Source organism: Dermacentor albipictus, chromosome 6 (assembly GCF_038994185.2).
Source record: "Dermacentor albipictus isolate Rhodes 1998 colony chromosome 6, USDA_Dalb.pri_finalv2, whole genome shotgun sequence".
NCBI lineage: Eukaryota > Metazoa > Arthropoda > Arachnida > Ixodida > Ixodidae > Dermacentor > Dermacentor albipictus.
Genome location: NC_091826.1, coordinates 97,369,938 through 97,386,866, shown reverse-complemented (window position 1 = coordinate 97,386,866; position 16,929 = coordinate 97,369,938). Strand labels below are relative to the sequence as shown.

The 16,929-nt window shown below is 50.8% G+C and overlaps 1 protein-coding gene across 4 annotated transcripts in view; it reads left to right on the top strand.

The window, feature by feature from the left end:
• The window catches only part of LOC135907506 (calcium-activated chloride channel regulator 1-like), a 157,528-nt gene that overhangs the window by 112,435 nt on the left and 28,164 nt on the right, over positions 1–16,929 (top strand). The window lies entirely within an intron of this gene.

The window sequence follows — 16,929 nt, the reverse complement described above, 5'->3', positions numbered from 1 at the left end:
GTGTGAGCAAAAAAACATGGGCAGAAACATGTCGGATGTGTAAAGAAAGCAGTTTACTCGGTTCTCTTGTCGTGTGGTTCATTATATGTAGGCCAAACGGGCAGATTTCTGAATGACAGATTGCATGAGCATTGATATAAGATGGAAACCAGCTCTCCAGTCATAGAAGTGCGCATTGTAAGGCTCACAAGTGCATTCCGGATTTTGATAGAACCTGTGTTTTAAACAGACCTGATGATCAACCGACAAGGGAGATATTGGTAGCGTGGTGCTGATTGTATCAGTGAAGCCGCAGTTTCTCTTTCGACAAAGGAACTGCCATATCTTGGGATTGGCGCTTAGAAGTTATTCTGTATCGTGGCTTCCTTGTGCGATGCAAACAACGGCCCTGTTTCTTCTTGTTGTTTTGATCCTTGACAGCAGCTATACATTCCTTTGTCAAGAAATAAAACAGTCAGTCGTTAGTGACCCTGCGTGGCTGTCTCGCGTCTCCTTCCTTCATCTGTTGTTTTATTTGACGCCTTCTTTTGTAATATTTCGTATCGCTGTCGCATCGCCCGCTTATCAATATTTCACAATTTTTTTTCCCAGCCGCTCGCCATCGCACCATACATTTCACCGCCGGCACGAACATCACATCGTACTGGTCAATCATGAAGTGTCGCTCGCCCCAAAACACGCACTGTCACTTTTTCGTCCTCCTTTTTCGCTCGTATAGTAGTAGACTGGAACGGGCTACCTTACGACATCGCTGCCATCACCAGTTCAGCTGCATTTACTGAAGTGTCAGCGATTCTCTCACCCTCATTAATATTGTTTTAACTATTGTTGTAATCTCACCCCTTATGTAATGACCCCGTGTGGGGTCTTTAAGGAAATAAATAAAGAAAACGAAACCCTTGCGCAACCTTGCACAGGCGTTTCTTCTTGAAGCATTTCAAGTTGCTTCGCGTGCCTCGGATACACCACAATGCAAGTGATGCGTGCCCTTATCACCAAATGGGTGTCAGTGCCTACTGCTGCATCGTGTTCCCCGCGGCGGTAGCTCAGTGTCGGAGCGTAAACTAACTTAAATCTCGGAGGCGATGTCGGAGGCCGCGGCCCTGGGTGCCGCCATGATAGCGGAAGTGGTCTGTAGCGAGAGCCAATAGGCGCCCAGGGGAGATGTCCGCATAGGCGGCCCGGCAAGCCGGTGGCGCACTCCCGTCATTGGGTCTTTGCGTGCGGCTACGCCGATACCATCGCAAGATATTGTAGTTGTGTGCAGTCACCTGGCGCTCCACCACCCGTGTTCAGCCAGTTCAACTGTCCATATTACGACACCCCATCGGATATGTCGCCGACATTGCGCCCGACGACAACTATCCGCCGTTCACCTTCTCCACACCGTCGCTTACAGTTACCCATGCTACCGCGCCCCGTAACTTGTGACGAGGCAAAGTAATCGTCGCAGTGCGAGATGCATGGACAGCGACACCGTCGAAATGTGAAAGTCCTCAAACCTTTCCCTCCAACGTAATCAAAGTGTTTGTTAACGATATTGATGCATCGGTGCTCATGCACACAGGCGCCGCCGCATTTGTTAAGAACGCTAAGCTTTGCCCTTTCAGAAAGTCACGACCCGCCTTTCTTGACTGTCCCTCCGCACAACCAGTGCTAAGGACCCAAACATGGTCAATCAACTCGCCTGTTACGCCCTCGTCCGCCCGCATGCTGACGCCCGAAAGTCGGATGGTGTAGCAAAAGTCGATTCACGTCCAATCCGCACGCGCAATCCTATTGGGCGATGCGACCTGTTGACAGCTGGCAACCGTTCGGCGGAGCAAAGTGTTCAAGCTTGGCAGCTACTTTTGACAAAATAGATCGTTTCCTTTACGTAGACGAGGCGCTGCAGCAGACGACACTGGCACATTGTTGCAGATGTGATTTCATGTTTCCGGGTCACGGTAAAAATGCCACTCTAGGCTGCCACATTCTGTTCTGCAGCCCCACATGTTGCATTGGCACCGCGTCATCCCTCTGCAAAACACTGCACAGTCATCTTATCTGGGGCACCTTTTACAGATGTATTGCAATCGCATCATGTCGCAACATGCAAAGTATTCTCGGATGGTTACTTCTAGCGCGCGCTGCCTTGGCTGATTGAGCAAGACCTCTCGAATTATCCAACGTGCTGCGTTCTACGACACGCGAATGTGATAGCATCGCCGGAAGCGATTCGTGAGAAATCGCTGTGTGCGGCGCAATGGCGCAATTTCTGCAGTGCTAGGGACAGCTTGCAAGAATACGGAACACAATCACATCGGTCGCGAAATACGGCTGCGTAGGTCGCCAAGACTCTTTGCCACTGAGCGCGCGTGTGAAGCTTCGAATACAGCTTGCTAATATGCTTGCATTTGCGCTCTCGTGTCTTTTTTTTTACTCTGCACTTGTATGCATGAGATGCCTTTTCCTTTTTTTTACATATATAAAGCCACCAAAGATGAGGCATCACATATGCATATTAGAAATTTAATACTTGCTGCTTGTAAGCTTTCCAAACAAAATATAACTTTACATGGTGTGCTCAATGATGAATGTTGTGTGCGAAAATGGTGTGCATAAGTGGTTAACTTCATGCAGCAAGGAATGGAAGCTTAAGCCGTGAGTGTACAATTCATTATGATCGGCATAAAAGCAATATGTATGTATAGCGATTATCTTATGCAGATATATACTCATGAGATGTTTCCAAGGGGAGTACTCATTTGGAAGCGAATAATTTATATTGCTGATAAAAGAACCTATTTTGAGTGAAATCGAACAATTGCATTCTCTCTTGCTAACCTGGATGGCCAATGTGTTGCCACCTTACTATTTAACATACCTAATTTAACATTTCAACAATGTACAAAACATTACCAAAGTGCGCAAAATTAAGCAGTACCCTCGCAAGCACGCTCCGTCTCTCACCCATGGCAGCAAACAAGGATCTTCGACTTGAGACTGTATGATTATGTCAGCATCATACACGCATGTTCTATTTCGATTGCTCTACACATAAAAAATAAGCTCACTCAGGATGCACATAATGCATGAACTATTGAAACCTCTACTCAGGATACTTGAATTAGTTGGGCGTGGGCTGCATGTTGTTTATGTATTCATGCAGTAACAACCTTGCTAGATCATGCACAGCCATATTTTAGGAAAACGAAAAATGCGTAACATAAATAGCTGGCCACTGCCTGTATTTACTTGAAAGCAAGCGGAGATTACCAAGTGCAGCTTAGCAGTGAGTTCAGTGACCTCTTGTGGTGTTAAAAGGTTGATGTAGTTAGAAGTTGTGCGTTTCTCTATCTTAATTAGGAGCCGTTTTAACATGCGCATGACAATAAAATGAAGGCTCATATGGCGGAAGACAGGGTCACACAAAAAGTAAGCAAACACTTATTGCCATTTTATTATTTGCATAAAAAGCCAGCGAATAGTTCCGTAGGTTCAGTTTTGTGAATACTGCGCAAGGTGTTATGCGTAAAACTGAATGATTGTTGTGCTCCATTATATATTAACTATTCGGGTAGCCAAATGAATGATACCCCCATTAGCACTGTGAGATCACAGAAATTGGCAGTCATGAGGCCACAGTGGCTCAGCCTCTGTGCCAAATGTAAGATTGTTCCAGAAGAAAGCACGCATACTGGTGAATTGGGTATGTATTAGCATCTACTATTCAAATCCACACATCACAAGTAATCTTTCATTCCTTGACGCATTGCTCACCATTGTACATACCTTGTTTCAGCGCTGTGTATGTGCAGTCATATAACTTGGCAAATCAAAATTGTAGGTTTTCAGTACACTGAAAGCAACTTTGCGTCAGGGTTAGATAATATAATGATCCTACGTATGGGTCACCTTAGTATTATGAGTCGCTTTGTTTACTAGTTGTTTAATGTTATGCCTGGACTATTCGGTGCCACTGGACAATGCTGTATTTCTGCAAGTGCTCTAGAACAGCTTCGCTATGGACAAATATCTCTTTACATCGTGCTTAAATTAAGGTGGTGTAGATTTGCTGTCAGAATGTGCTTATAAGCATAACTGCTGACCATTCAAAACTGTGCTCGAAATGTAAGGGTGGATACTCAGCTTTGAAGGTGGGGGCATTTTACATTTATAGTGCAAGGTTACATTGATGGACAGGAAAGATACCACACAAATGCTCGGGTTGTGACCTCTCAGTCACAATTCACGTAGTTCCTGTTCCTCTGGTTTGAGCGGTGTATGAAGGAGTGACGAAATTAAATGATGTCAGTTGAGAGTAGCGCCTTGCCCTGTCGTCTTTCTTGTGTCTGTCGTTTTGCGCTAAACAAAGTATTCAGGCCCATGCGAAACTGAGCCTAGAACTCAGGACGCCAAATACAGCCACCATGTATGACTGAAGAACAACACGTGACACTTCGACGAGCACTGGAATTCATTTCACTTGTACACAAATAATCGCAGCTGCATTAAGTATTTGACTGCTGGTATACTAAACACGAACTTTTATATCAGTTGTTTGGATGGCAGCAACAAAAAGATCCCTCTTAATAATAAGCGATGGCAAAAGCTTATTAAAAAACTGCTGCACTGATGTAAAATATGCATTCTGGCATGCAGTGGATACAGTCCATAAATTGGTTTACAAACAGGTATGAAATGCTTTATTTGCAACATGAGATAACATTTAAATATTATCGGCCGAATACCACATAGAACATCTTTAATGGGGTAAAGTTGATGCAACACGCCTTGACATTAGAAGTGTTGTTTTGTTCACACACACATGCACGTAAATGCAAGCTACACATACATTTGTGTTTTATTTATTTATGGGGTTTTACGTGCCAAATTCACTTTCTCATTAGGAGGCATGCCGCGTTGGAGGACTAAAGAAATTTTGACCACCTGGCATTTGTGTTTACGTTTTACTGCGTGCATCAAATGAACCGCACAACCTATACTACAAGACATAAAGTAAAATATTTTTCTTACTACCAGTCTCATTCCTATTAGCTATGCAGTGCTTTTTTATAACATGCAGCAACTCAACTCCGTGCATAAGTTAAGCTGATGTTGCTAATCCAAGCTAGACATGGGTGTCATGTCCAGAATATGATAAAATAAAGAAGTGCCTATGTATATGGGCCTAAAATTGCTGGTTTGACAATATCTAATCTGGCTGGGTAGTAAATTTGTGTCACAAAAGAAAAGCCGTATGGCTAGCATAATATAGGGAGCAGACACTCTGCCGTCAGAATCACTTGAAAATTTTGTCAGCAGTTCGTCCTCATTGGCTGGCTTCGATCACAACACTAATGCTGACATAACTGTGAAAATGTGTGTTCAGAGTAAACTCATGCCAGCCAATAGGCACGTTTTATATTGTGATAGCAGCTGACTTGTCAGGGGCAATGCACTGTGGCCATGAACATGCTAAAGAATGACATGAGACGAGGCACCCCTTTCCATAGTCTGGCAGCGCAGCTGAAAACGGTTCAGTTAACGAGTGCAACTGTGGCCTGTGCAACATAAAGATCAGTGACATAGCACTTACAGCATCCAACATCCTACATTCACGAATGATAGCAACAGTAAGCTTGCACAGATAGATAAAGTGTACTGGAAAAACATTTAATGGACATACTTTGCAGGCCTAAGTTAGTGTTGTGCACAATATTTGGTGGTGACGGTTGGCGAAGTGAACACGTGGAAAGATAATAAAGCACTTCGCAGACCCATAATGAGGGCACTTGTGCCATTGACCACTTTACACTTAATGCTCCTGCCAAAACTGGTGACCCGAACGAGATAATCAAAAAGGTGGTTATACAAGTTAACAGCAAGCTTTCGCTCACCCAATTCTGCCTGTATTAGTAACGTGACAATAGCTAGCCAGTGAGGAAGAACACTAGACAAAATCTCTTTCACAAAGTTCTGCTGGTTGCTAGCAGAATATTATATAGTACCATACCTGTGACACTTACTAATCGTCTTACGTGTTCATTTTTACATTCATATTGCTTTTTGTCAGCAAACGTAACTTTTTTTACTTAATAAGCAGCAGCTGTCCAGTTCATACCTATAACACATTCATCTACCATGCCACTGCTGTCTTCACAAACATTCTGTACTTAGTCACCAGTCAAAAACAAGCAGTAGAATTTTTGGCTACGTAACCCTCTTGCATCGCAAAATATAAATCAGTGTACTTCGTTAAATCCAGAAATTCTTTCTATTCGCAGCACTGTGCATATCATAAAAAACAAGACGGCCAGAAATTTTCATTCAGGACAGTGCTGTCAGGCGTGTCCGCATTTCAGGACAGCGCTGCACGTCTTGACACATGTTACTATTATGATGTTCCCTGCACTCCACCACAAGAGAACAACCTTCGAAAGTGTAGTAACAAATTCTGAAACAAACGATAAATGCAAGGGGCATAATATGCTGGTGTGATAGGACTTATCTACAAGGGTACGACATACGAAAACGTGATAGGCAACAATTCTGCACAGTGCACTTCTGAGCACACTTACATCACGCAGAATGGGCACTTCTACACCCAGTATTACTACGACACATCGAACATATATGTCAAGATTTGTAGCTGGCGAGCACACTTCATAGCAGCAAGAACACAGCTCCAACGTCGCGGTCGCCACGGCGCATCGCAGCGGGCAAAACGGCGCACACACAATGGCAGTGATAACGAGGCAATAAAAAGTTATCGCTACTGATCGTATCATTACTTCTGAAAGTTGCGAGGACTGGAGTTCACCACTTCGCCGCAAGAAACCGAATACACAGAACAGATACCAATCGCGTACGCTAGGTGCACCGATCGCGCACTATTTATTTCGCCAAGCCCTGAACATGTGTCCTGCTCAGAATGCACGTGTATGTGATGAACATCTCGTTCGCGACGCACACGCGAAGCGTGGTACAAAGTCTCACAATGTCGACGGCTTAAAATATTTATTTCGATGCTCTCGTGAACCCAACACACCCTTCCTGCACTCCGTTTGTTTCTATCAGCGATCGCACGCACTGATGAGGCGTGGAAGGGTACACCGGCTTGCTGCCTTCAATGTCTATCTCTGTAGGTGCCAGATAACTCAAGTAAAAATCACAAGAAAAAATAGACTGTTCCTAGCTTATATAGCTCAGCTTAGGACTCGCGTTCCCGCTTCGCCTCGCTTCGAGCAAGCGCCATGTTTGCTGTGATGACGCCTGACACCGTCGGCCTCAGACCAGCCAATGAGAGACGAGTATGTGTGCGGACGGGAAAGTTGCAACCGCTCGTCTCTCGCCACTAGAGAGCCATCAACACGCGGGTGAACGAGGGCGGAATGGACGGGTGGATTGACCATGTTTGGGCTCTAAGCGCGTTCGCCCCTTAGCAGATTTGCACTCGTCGTGTGGCCACCGACGACGACCTATGCGCCATAGAACTCATAATCCTTGTGTTTTCATGACGTTATCCTCCGCTAGGATGTACTATCATGCTAAAATGCGGTTATTCGTTGCGCATCAGCCGAACTTGAACTCTCTATGCTTTTGTTTTGCCCCTCAGTGACAATTCCGCGCTTTCGGTGACACTACTTGTGCAATCCGACACACATAATTCTCGAACGTGTCAACGCTCGCGCCCATGACCTGCAGCGGAATCTCAAGCGCTGTTGAAGTACAACCTTCATCTGACCGCTTTCTAACTAGGAAAGGCCTGCCGATATCTTTTCCGACAGTGCACATCACGCAAGGGTACATCACAGTCATCGCTTGCAACACGTTTGCATATCCTGTGCTGCTGCTCCCAGAGAAAAGTCTCGGCGATGTAGATGCGATCCAAGGCATTCAAGTTATGGACGCGGCCAAAGATTACTACTGTGCTAGCTCCAGTGCGCTCAGTACTTTTATATGTGTCCCCTCGTCCATTGATGTGTTCGCTTCTTCCATGGCCGAAGACGTTGCAACGGCCCAACGGTCTCAGCTTTTGTTCCTTTTAAAAGAATTTCGCTTTTGTTTCAATGTAGGGCAATCTTCCCTCGGACGGACGCCGGCTGTTGCACATCGCATCGATACTGTCTCGCAACGGCCATTGCGGGAATGTCCGTATCGTGTATCTCCTGCAGAACGTCGTATGATCAACGAACAAGTTGACATGCTGCGCTTTGAGGTGATACCACCTTGCAACAGTACAGAGGCATGCGTTGTCGTCGTAGACACGAAGAAAGATAGTTCCATGCGGTTCCGTACCAACTACCACCTCCTCAACATGATCACTAGCAAGAATGGCTACCCTCTCCCGCGCATAGGCGACACTGTGGACAATCAACAAGGTGGTGGTGGTGAAAACTTTATTGAAAATGCCCGGCGATTTGGGTGGGGTGGGGCCATAAGCACCCCAGCCTAGGTGACGGCCTCGAGTCCTTGGACCCGGGCGGCTTCCTCGGCGTGCCGGACGGCCCACAGTTGATCGGCGAGGTCGTGGCTGAGCAGGGCCGCCTCCCAACGCGCCCCTCGGTTCGAGACTGCCATTTCTATCCCGTTCGTCGGAGACTCCTGCTGCTGGCTACCGGCGCATGCCCACAGCATGTGCTGCAGCGTCGCTCTGGCTCCGCACGCTTTACAGTCGTCGGACGGATATATGTCGGGGTAGCAGAGGTGAAGGATCACCGGGTTAGGATATGTGTGTGTCTGCAATTGCCTCCAGGCAACCGCCTGTTTCTTGTTTAGGTTGGCGTGCGGTGGTGGGTATTTACATCTGTTCAATCTGCAGTGTTGCGTGATGTCTCTGAAAGTGGTCATGCGATCCCCCCACGTCCACTCCTGCATCGCTCTCGCGGTGGGCGAGACGTCGGGATTGCCGGCGGGCGCCGCGGCTCGGCATGTAAGTCCTCGAGCCGTGGCGTGGGCCGTCTCGTTTCCCGAGAGCGGAGGGTCCGTGTGGGCGGGGGTCCATACGAGGAAACGGTCGTTTTTGCGGCAAATATTGCCCTGTTGAATTTGGAGAATGTGGGCCGCTTCCCGGGAGATCCGGCCGCTAGCATAGTTGCGTATCGCTGCCTGCGAGTCGCTGATTATCACCTCGGCATCCGTGGTGGCCACCGCGAGGGCTATCGCTGCTTCCTCGGCCGCCTCCGTCTCTTCCGTGCGTATCGTCGCGCTCGCGACGCAAGTTCCGCTATGGTCCGTGACTGCAACCGCGAAACCACGCTGCCGCTCGTAACGGGCCGCATCTACGTAGACAGTTTCTTTGTTGCTGCCGTATTTCTTTTGTAAATCTCGCGCGCGCCTGTTGCGCCGGCCAGCGTGATGCGTCGGGTGCATGTTCTTGGGTAACGGCGAAACGGCGATGCGCTCGCGAATCGGTATGGGTATCGCAACCTTTTCGCCCTGCTGTGTGTAGTAGCTGATGCCCAGCGTCTCGAGAATGTGTCGTCCGGTTCTGCTTTTTGACAAACGCTCGTACTGCGCGATGTTGTGCGCTTCTATTATCTCGTCTAGGGTATTGTGTAAACCCAGTTCGAGAAATTTATCCGTGCTGGTATTGATCGGCAATCCTATGGCACGTTTGTACGCCTTGCGGATGAGGCGGTCCAGTTTAGTTCGTTCGGCCACCTGCCACTTGAGGTAGGAGGCGACGTACTTTATGTGACTGGTTACGAACGCTTGTACCAGGCGGATCGTATTGCTTTCTTTCATTCCGCTATGTCTGTTCGTGATGCGTATCAGTAACCGGATCGTTTCATTGACCGCACGCTCTAGTCTGCGTACGGTTTCGCCGTTGTGGCCGTTGGCCGACAGGTGCAAGCCCAGTACCCTAATTTTGTGAACATGCGGGATGATGGTGCCGTCAGATGTGACTACTCTAATTTCTCTGTCGGCGTGCTCGGCTGCGGAATCGGAGCTCCTGGGTTTGCGACCCCTGCGCGTGGGTCTGTAAAGCAGGAGCTCCGATTTGGCCGCGGAGCATTCGAGGCCCGTGTCACGTAGATACTCCTGCACCGCGTCGACGGCCGCCTGTAAGGTTTGCTCTACGTGGCCGTCATTTCCCTCAGCAACCCAGAGCGTAATGTCATCGGCGTACAAGCTGTGGTGGAGGCCTTCTATCTCTGCCAGTTTCTGGGGTAATCCGAGAAGCACGACGTTAAAGAGCATGGGCGAGATGACAGAGCCCTGCGGTGTGCCCGTGCAACCAATGTCTATGTCTTGCGATTCCAGTCCGCCGATCACTATGCGGGCATGGCGACCCGTAAGGAAGTCCCGTACGTAGTCGTACGTTCTCTCGCCCAGTCCCAATGCTCGTATGCTTTCAAGTATTGCAGCGTGTTTTACGTTGTCGAACGCCTTTTTGAGGTCAAGACCGAGTATTGCTTTTGTGGATCGCGTGGGATTGTCTACGATGTGGTGTTTGAGTTGAATCATGACGTCCTGCGTAGAAAGGCCACGACGGAACCCCAGCATCGTGTGCGGCAGCATGTCTCGGTCCTCGAGGTAGTTGGTAAGGCGAGTGAAAACCGCGTGTTCCATGACCTTGCCGACGCAGGACGTCAGGGATATTGGTCGAAGATTGTCGATTTGTACCCGTTTGCCCGGTTTGGGGATCATAATCATGCGCGCCGTTTTCCACGAGCTCGGTATCGCGCCGGCATTCCAGCACACGTTAATGTAATCCGTCAGCCGTTCTATCGACTCGTCGTCCAAGTTGCGGAGCGTTTTATTGGTTACGCCGTCCGGGCCCGACGCCGATTTTCTGTTGAGCTTGTGCAGTACCGCCCTCACCTCTGCTACGCTAAAGTCTTTATCTAGCTGCACGTTACTCTTCCCCGCGTACGCCGGATGCGAGACGGGGCTAGTTGCCTTGACGTAACGGGTTCGCACGGCTTCTAGAAAGTCCGCGGACGTGCCTTCGTAGTCGTGTACTAGCTTGTTAATCTTATGAGCGTGCGCTGATTTGGTCTCCTCAGGATCCAAGAGGTGCCGGAGGAGGTGCCATGTCTTGGCCATTCCTAGCTGATTTTCCATACCGTTGCACGTCTCCTCCCATTGCGTTTTGCATACCTGCAATGCGTGGACTTCTATGTCTCTGTTTAGCCGTGCTATGCGTCTGCGTAGCGTTCGATTGTGTCGTTGACGCTTCCACCTGTCCTGTAAGCTGCGCTTGGCTTCCCACATGTGTAGGAGTTTACTATCTATCACCTCTAGGTGTGCTTCCTGCGGTACTTCCCGCGTTGCCGCTTCGACATCCCTCCTGAGCGTCGCGGTCCAGCTCTCGATGTCGTCGATAGCATCGCTGCCGCGATTATGCTCCTTCCGGGCTTTGCGAAACGCGTCCCATTCTACCAGCCGACAGTGGTTGCCTTTGGTGCCGTCCCGATGACCATGGTGATGGTAGTGCGGTCCCACATCGACCTGGATCTCGATCACCGAATGATCGCTACCCAAGTCCTCCTGGGTGTTATGCCACCGCGCGCCAGCGACGTTCTTCGTAAACGTAAGGTCAGGCGAAGTGTCCGCACATACGCTGTTGCCCTTGCGTGTGGGCGCGGAAGGGTCCGTAACGAGCTCCAGCCCCTCATTCTGCGCGTCTTCCCACAGGCGCTTACCCTTCGGCGTTTCGTACTTGTACCCCCACGCCGCGTGAGGCGCGTTGAAATCACCCGCGATGATTAAGGGCCTGTCGCCGGCTGCCTCGCTCGCCTTTCGCAGTAACGTGCTAAAGCGGTGTTTGCCTTTAGGTCTACTGTACACGTTCAATACAAACAGACCGCGTCCTTTCGTCGGAATAAGCTCAATCAGCACGTGCGGTATTCTAACGTTCTTGAGTTCGCGTTGCGCCACGGTGAGGTTGCGTCTCACTAGCGTTGCAGCGGCCGGCGGTGCTCCCGCGGTCACGGCCTCATCGATCGCTTTGTAACCGGCCAGCATGACCGCGTCATTGGTTTCTTGTAATAGGATTACGTCAGGCCGTTCCCGGTTGCGTAGGAATTGTTGAAGATGCCCCCGTTTCCTCCTGTACCCCTTGCAGTTCCACTGCCAGATTGTGAACGTGTTCTGTGTGTTACGCGGTCGTGGGCGTTGTGTTTGTGTGGTGTGTTGAGCCATCGTGACTGTCCGCATTATTATTTGCCGTCCGGCTGATCCTGCACCTCTTCGTCCGGTATCGGCCTAAGGTACGGTTTCCCAGTCGTCCGTACCGGGCGACCCGCTGCGCCCGGGAGCCGCATTTCAATATTGTCTATGCGCGATTGGAGCGTCGCAACCATTTGAGTGAGTTGTGCTATTGCACTGCTCAGCTGTTCGGTTTGCGCGGTTTGCTGAGCGATTGCGCGGTTCAGTTGCGTTGTTTGATGCGCTTGTTGCGTCATCATCGCGTCTACTTTGTCTTCGAGTCTGTCGACTCGCTCGCGGAGTTTCTGCTCGCGCGTTTGCAATGTGGTCTCGGTCTGTTGCGGGTCTAGCGCCTTGCGTTTAGTAGGAGCGGGTTGTGCGTCCTGCGCCTCCATGACTTCCTCCGCGCTCTCGACCGTTCGAGCAGCTGCGTCTGCGGCGACTGGTTTGGTCAGAGGAGGAGGAGAGGGGGTTGCTGGGGCCCCTTTTAACGTGGTAATTTCGTTCTTTAGCCTAGCATTTTCCTGCTGTAGTGTTTTGATGACGGATTCTAACTGATCCAGTCGCTTCTGTAACACGCTTTCTGTTCCGTAGTTGCTACTCTGAGCGCTACTGCTGCTTCTAGTTGCTCCGGGGTTTCTATTAATGGCAGTCTCGGTTCGCGATAGCGGCGCACGAGGTGCGCCTCCGGAGGCGACCGCCGCCTAGCTCACCTGTGGGGGGTTGGATCCTCGTCCATCTTCCGCTGCAGCTGCATGGCTGGCACGGGCCGTCGACCTGCTGCGAGGCCTCACCGAGCGGGGGCGGGAGCTGGTGCGAGAGCGGGCTCGAGAACGAGTGCGGGAGCGAGTGCGGCTACGTGCACGGCTCTCCCTCGAGGCCGAGCGGCTGTCGGCGCTAGCTCGTCTCTGTGTGGGGCGTTGTCGGTAGCTCTCCTCTCTGCAGTCGTAGGTGCTGCTGGCGTAAGCGGCCTCAGCCTCCTCGCGCATTCTGCGTTCCCATTGTCGTCGCTTGACTAGGTACGGCGTCTTGTACCTGGCTTTGCACTTGCGGTCCCCGGTAAGGTGACCCTTACCACACAGTTGGCACACCGGCTCGCACCGATGGTCGTCGGGTGGGTTGCTGCATCCGCACCCGCGGCACTTTTTGTCGTTCGGGTTGGGGCACACGTCGGTCCTGTGTCCCAGACGACCGCACTCGTAGCACATGTCGATTTGTTTCTTGTAGAGAGAGCACCTCATCAACATCCCGCCGTAGTTCACGTAACGGGGCACGTAGTAGCCGTCAAAGAGGATGACCACGTTGCTCGTGTTCCCCATGCGCTTGGCATGCAAGACGTTAGGGTTTCGCTGGTTCACGAGACTTCTCACGACGTCCGCCGGCTTTTCGTCTAGCGATATGCCCCTGATAACACCTTTGGATGTGTTCTCCGGAGCCGCTCTGTAGGCGCTTGCTTCGAACTCGCGGTCGCCAATGCGCAGCTTGCAAATGCTGCCGTATCGTCTAGCGCGATCTTCTGACGGAGTGCTCACCACTATCACGTTTTGGCGCTCATTGAGACAAACGCTGTCCTCCTCAGCTGCCTCGCGTCCCACGCCTGCTGCGTTGCGTATGCAGCAATGGACGCGGTCCTTCTGGTACTTCGACACGTTGATGCCGTCCCGGGGCCGCACGATGATCTTGTAGTCGTCCGTGGGTAGGTTGGGCATTCGGCTCGCCATGGTGATCTTCCGCACGTAGTGCGTCGCTTGCTTTATAGACGCCGCCTTCTTGGAAGACGCTGTCGCGGCTTGCTGGTTCGTCGCAGGGTCGGCGTCTCCCGCCGCCTTCTTGGTGTTACGCTTGATCTCGCACCATCCCTGCTGTTCTCCGAGCTCCGTCGGCGATATTTCCTCCCCGTCTACTTGCACGACTTCCATCTCGGAAGCCGACGCAGCGGATCGGGGCTCCGCTGACGCTTAGGCCTACCGTGCCTTGTCTACCAGCCTGGCTGTCGTGCCGACGTGGCGACGCGGAAAATCTTCGAAAAGTGGCCGGAAAACGGGCTCACCTGCCGAAATCTGGTATCTAGAGAGTCCGTAGAACTTTCGAAAGCAGCTGGGAATACCGTGAACAGGATAGTTGTAGATAATTCGCCGAAAAGCATAGAAAATTTGCGGAGCCGGTGCGACGCGCGTCCGCACTCCGTGGCCCCCTAGCGGCTTCTCCATCAACAAGGAGCACAATTTTTTTCAATTTTAGATTTGCACTCAACGTATTGGCAAGTACCAATGCAAGACGCCGATCGGCCGAAGACAGCTTTTGTCACAAGTGACGGCTTTTGCGAATATAACTTAATCCCTTTTGGATTTTGTAATACGCCGGCAACATTTTAGCCATGATCTACACGATTCCACGAGGCTTTATATGGCACAAACTTGTGCTATCTCGACGACGTTGTTGTGCTTGTTCCTGACTTCATCACACACCTAGAATGAATCCAGTCTGTTTAAAAACATTTAACAAACGCTGGGCTACCAATGAACCTCAAGTGCCGATTTGCTGCTCTTCAGCTGACAAGTCTAGGTTACGGCGTATCCAAGGAGGGAATTCTCCGCGATTCAGCCCAACTTGGGGCCGTCATTAAATTCAGAACGCCAAGTTCCATCAAAGATTTACGCATTTTCATCGGTTTGTGCTCTTACTTCGGACGTTTCATTCGGAATTTCGTCGCCATCATACCGCCCCTGACAAAGCTACTTAGAAGCAACGGCTTCTCACTTCTTGTTCGTTCGAGCACGATGAGGCCTTTACAAAGCTGCGTCGTTTGCTAACGTCTCCACCAATTTTACGCCATTACAATCTGACAGCCCCAACCGAGGTGCACACAGATGCCAGCGGTGTTGGCCTCGCCTCAATTTTCACCCAGCGCAAATGAGAGTTTCCATAAATGTAGCGCCTTATGCAAGACGTACGCTTAAGGAAGCTCATATAAGTTGCACTGTGACAGAAAATGTATACCTGGGCATCAACAAGGCTTTCACCAAGTTCAGGCCTTATATGTATGACCGTCGCTTTGATGGAGTTACGTATTATGATGCAAAATGTTGGTTGTCCTCCTTGAATGACCCCTCAGTGCATCTTGACCGATGAGCAGGACTACGATATCCGCGTGCTGCACTGCAGTTGACGCCAGCATTCTGACAACAACGCCCTCTCGCTCTCTCCCTTGCCTGATGACAATGACTTCTGCTCACTATCCCACTTTGCCGTTTCTTCGCTCGGTCTTGCTACCATCGCATCTGAGCAGCGTAATGACCATTGGAGATACTGCATTATAGAGTTCCGTTCTGGTCCATCACTACTACCAACCACTTGCACGTTGCGTCGTCAAGCTCGCCATTTCAACATTTGCGACAAACTGCATCATAACGCAGTTCGAATCCCGACGAGCGCCAATGGGTATTAGTAGAAACTCGCAGTTTCCGTTCAGCCATATGCGTAGCATTTCACGCCGATACACGGAGTGTACACTCGCAAGTTTTCAAAAGTTATCATGCCTACGACATTCGTACTGTTGGCAAGGGATGTATTGCTACGTTGAGAAGTTCTCTCGCTCATGGCTCGACTGTCAGCGCTGGAAATCCCCACTCCTCCTCTCGCAAGCCGATCTGCTGCCTTTATCTTTCCCTACGCAGCCGCTTGGGTTCGTCGGCATCGAGTTGCATTAGCCCCTTCAACTGACATCGGCTGTCATCCGCTGGACTGCTACAGCTACAGCTGCACCCGAACGAGGATCGGCGGATCAGGCAACGTCCGAGTTGCTAAGCTCTTCCAGGAACCCGAAGGCCACAAACCTGCCTAGCTTCCTGGAGGTACGCTTCGCGAAGATGTGGCAGACCGGGTGGTCGATACTGCGAGTTGTCGAGGCCTTGCAGGTACGAGAAGGCCCCAAACCATTCACGGAAGCACACCTGGTCCGGTCTTTCCTCTACCACGTCCTGATGCGTGCATGCAGCCGGTCCCCAGAAGTAGCATCTAACCACTCGCTGCCATTTCTCCGAACAGAGGCGAAACGACAGAGAACCACGCAGGTAGCAGGAATGGAATATCGCACATGAAGATCCTCGTCGCTCGAACGGTGCCGCTTCCACGAGCGCCGATAACTGACCTCGAGTGACCATGAGGTTGTCGTCGTAACCGCCATTGAACTCCTCTTCATCGGAATTGCCATCGCCGTCGTCACTGCCACTGCCACCGGCCGGCGCCTAAGAACCGCTGTGACAGACCAAGACTTCGCCCTCTTCGTGCTCGGACGAGGACAACTAGCCACTCTCGGTCTCGGCTTCGCTACCCGACGAGCGATTCTTCCGAGCCGTTTTCTTCGACAGCTTGCCTGTGCGTGCCTTGGCGGCTGTTTTACCGTCAACGATCCAGTCAGGACTGGACCACTGACGATGGCCCAGTCGGAGTCGCGACGATGCGTCGTCGCTCTCCGACGGCTCCGAGTCGCTGGACGCGGTCGTGCCACTGGGTTTGGCGTCATGCGTGGTATGCGTGCCTCTAAAACTTGTCGCGTTGATACAGTAACCGAGCAGGCAAATCCCTTCTCCAACGGTGTCGCCGGAAGCTTCCGTAGCCAGTAGGGGACTGCTCCACCCCAGTGTCCCATGCCATATCGGATGACGGTGACAGAGGGAGCTGTGGGAAGCGTGCCTGAGCGAACACCAGACATGTAGCTCGTACCGTGGAGATGGTGACGTACCAGGCAAAGCAGGCGTAGCTACAGGCCGTGGAATGTGGGCAACG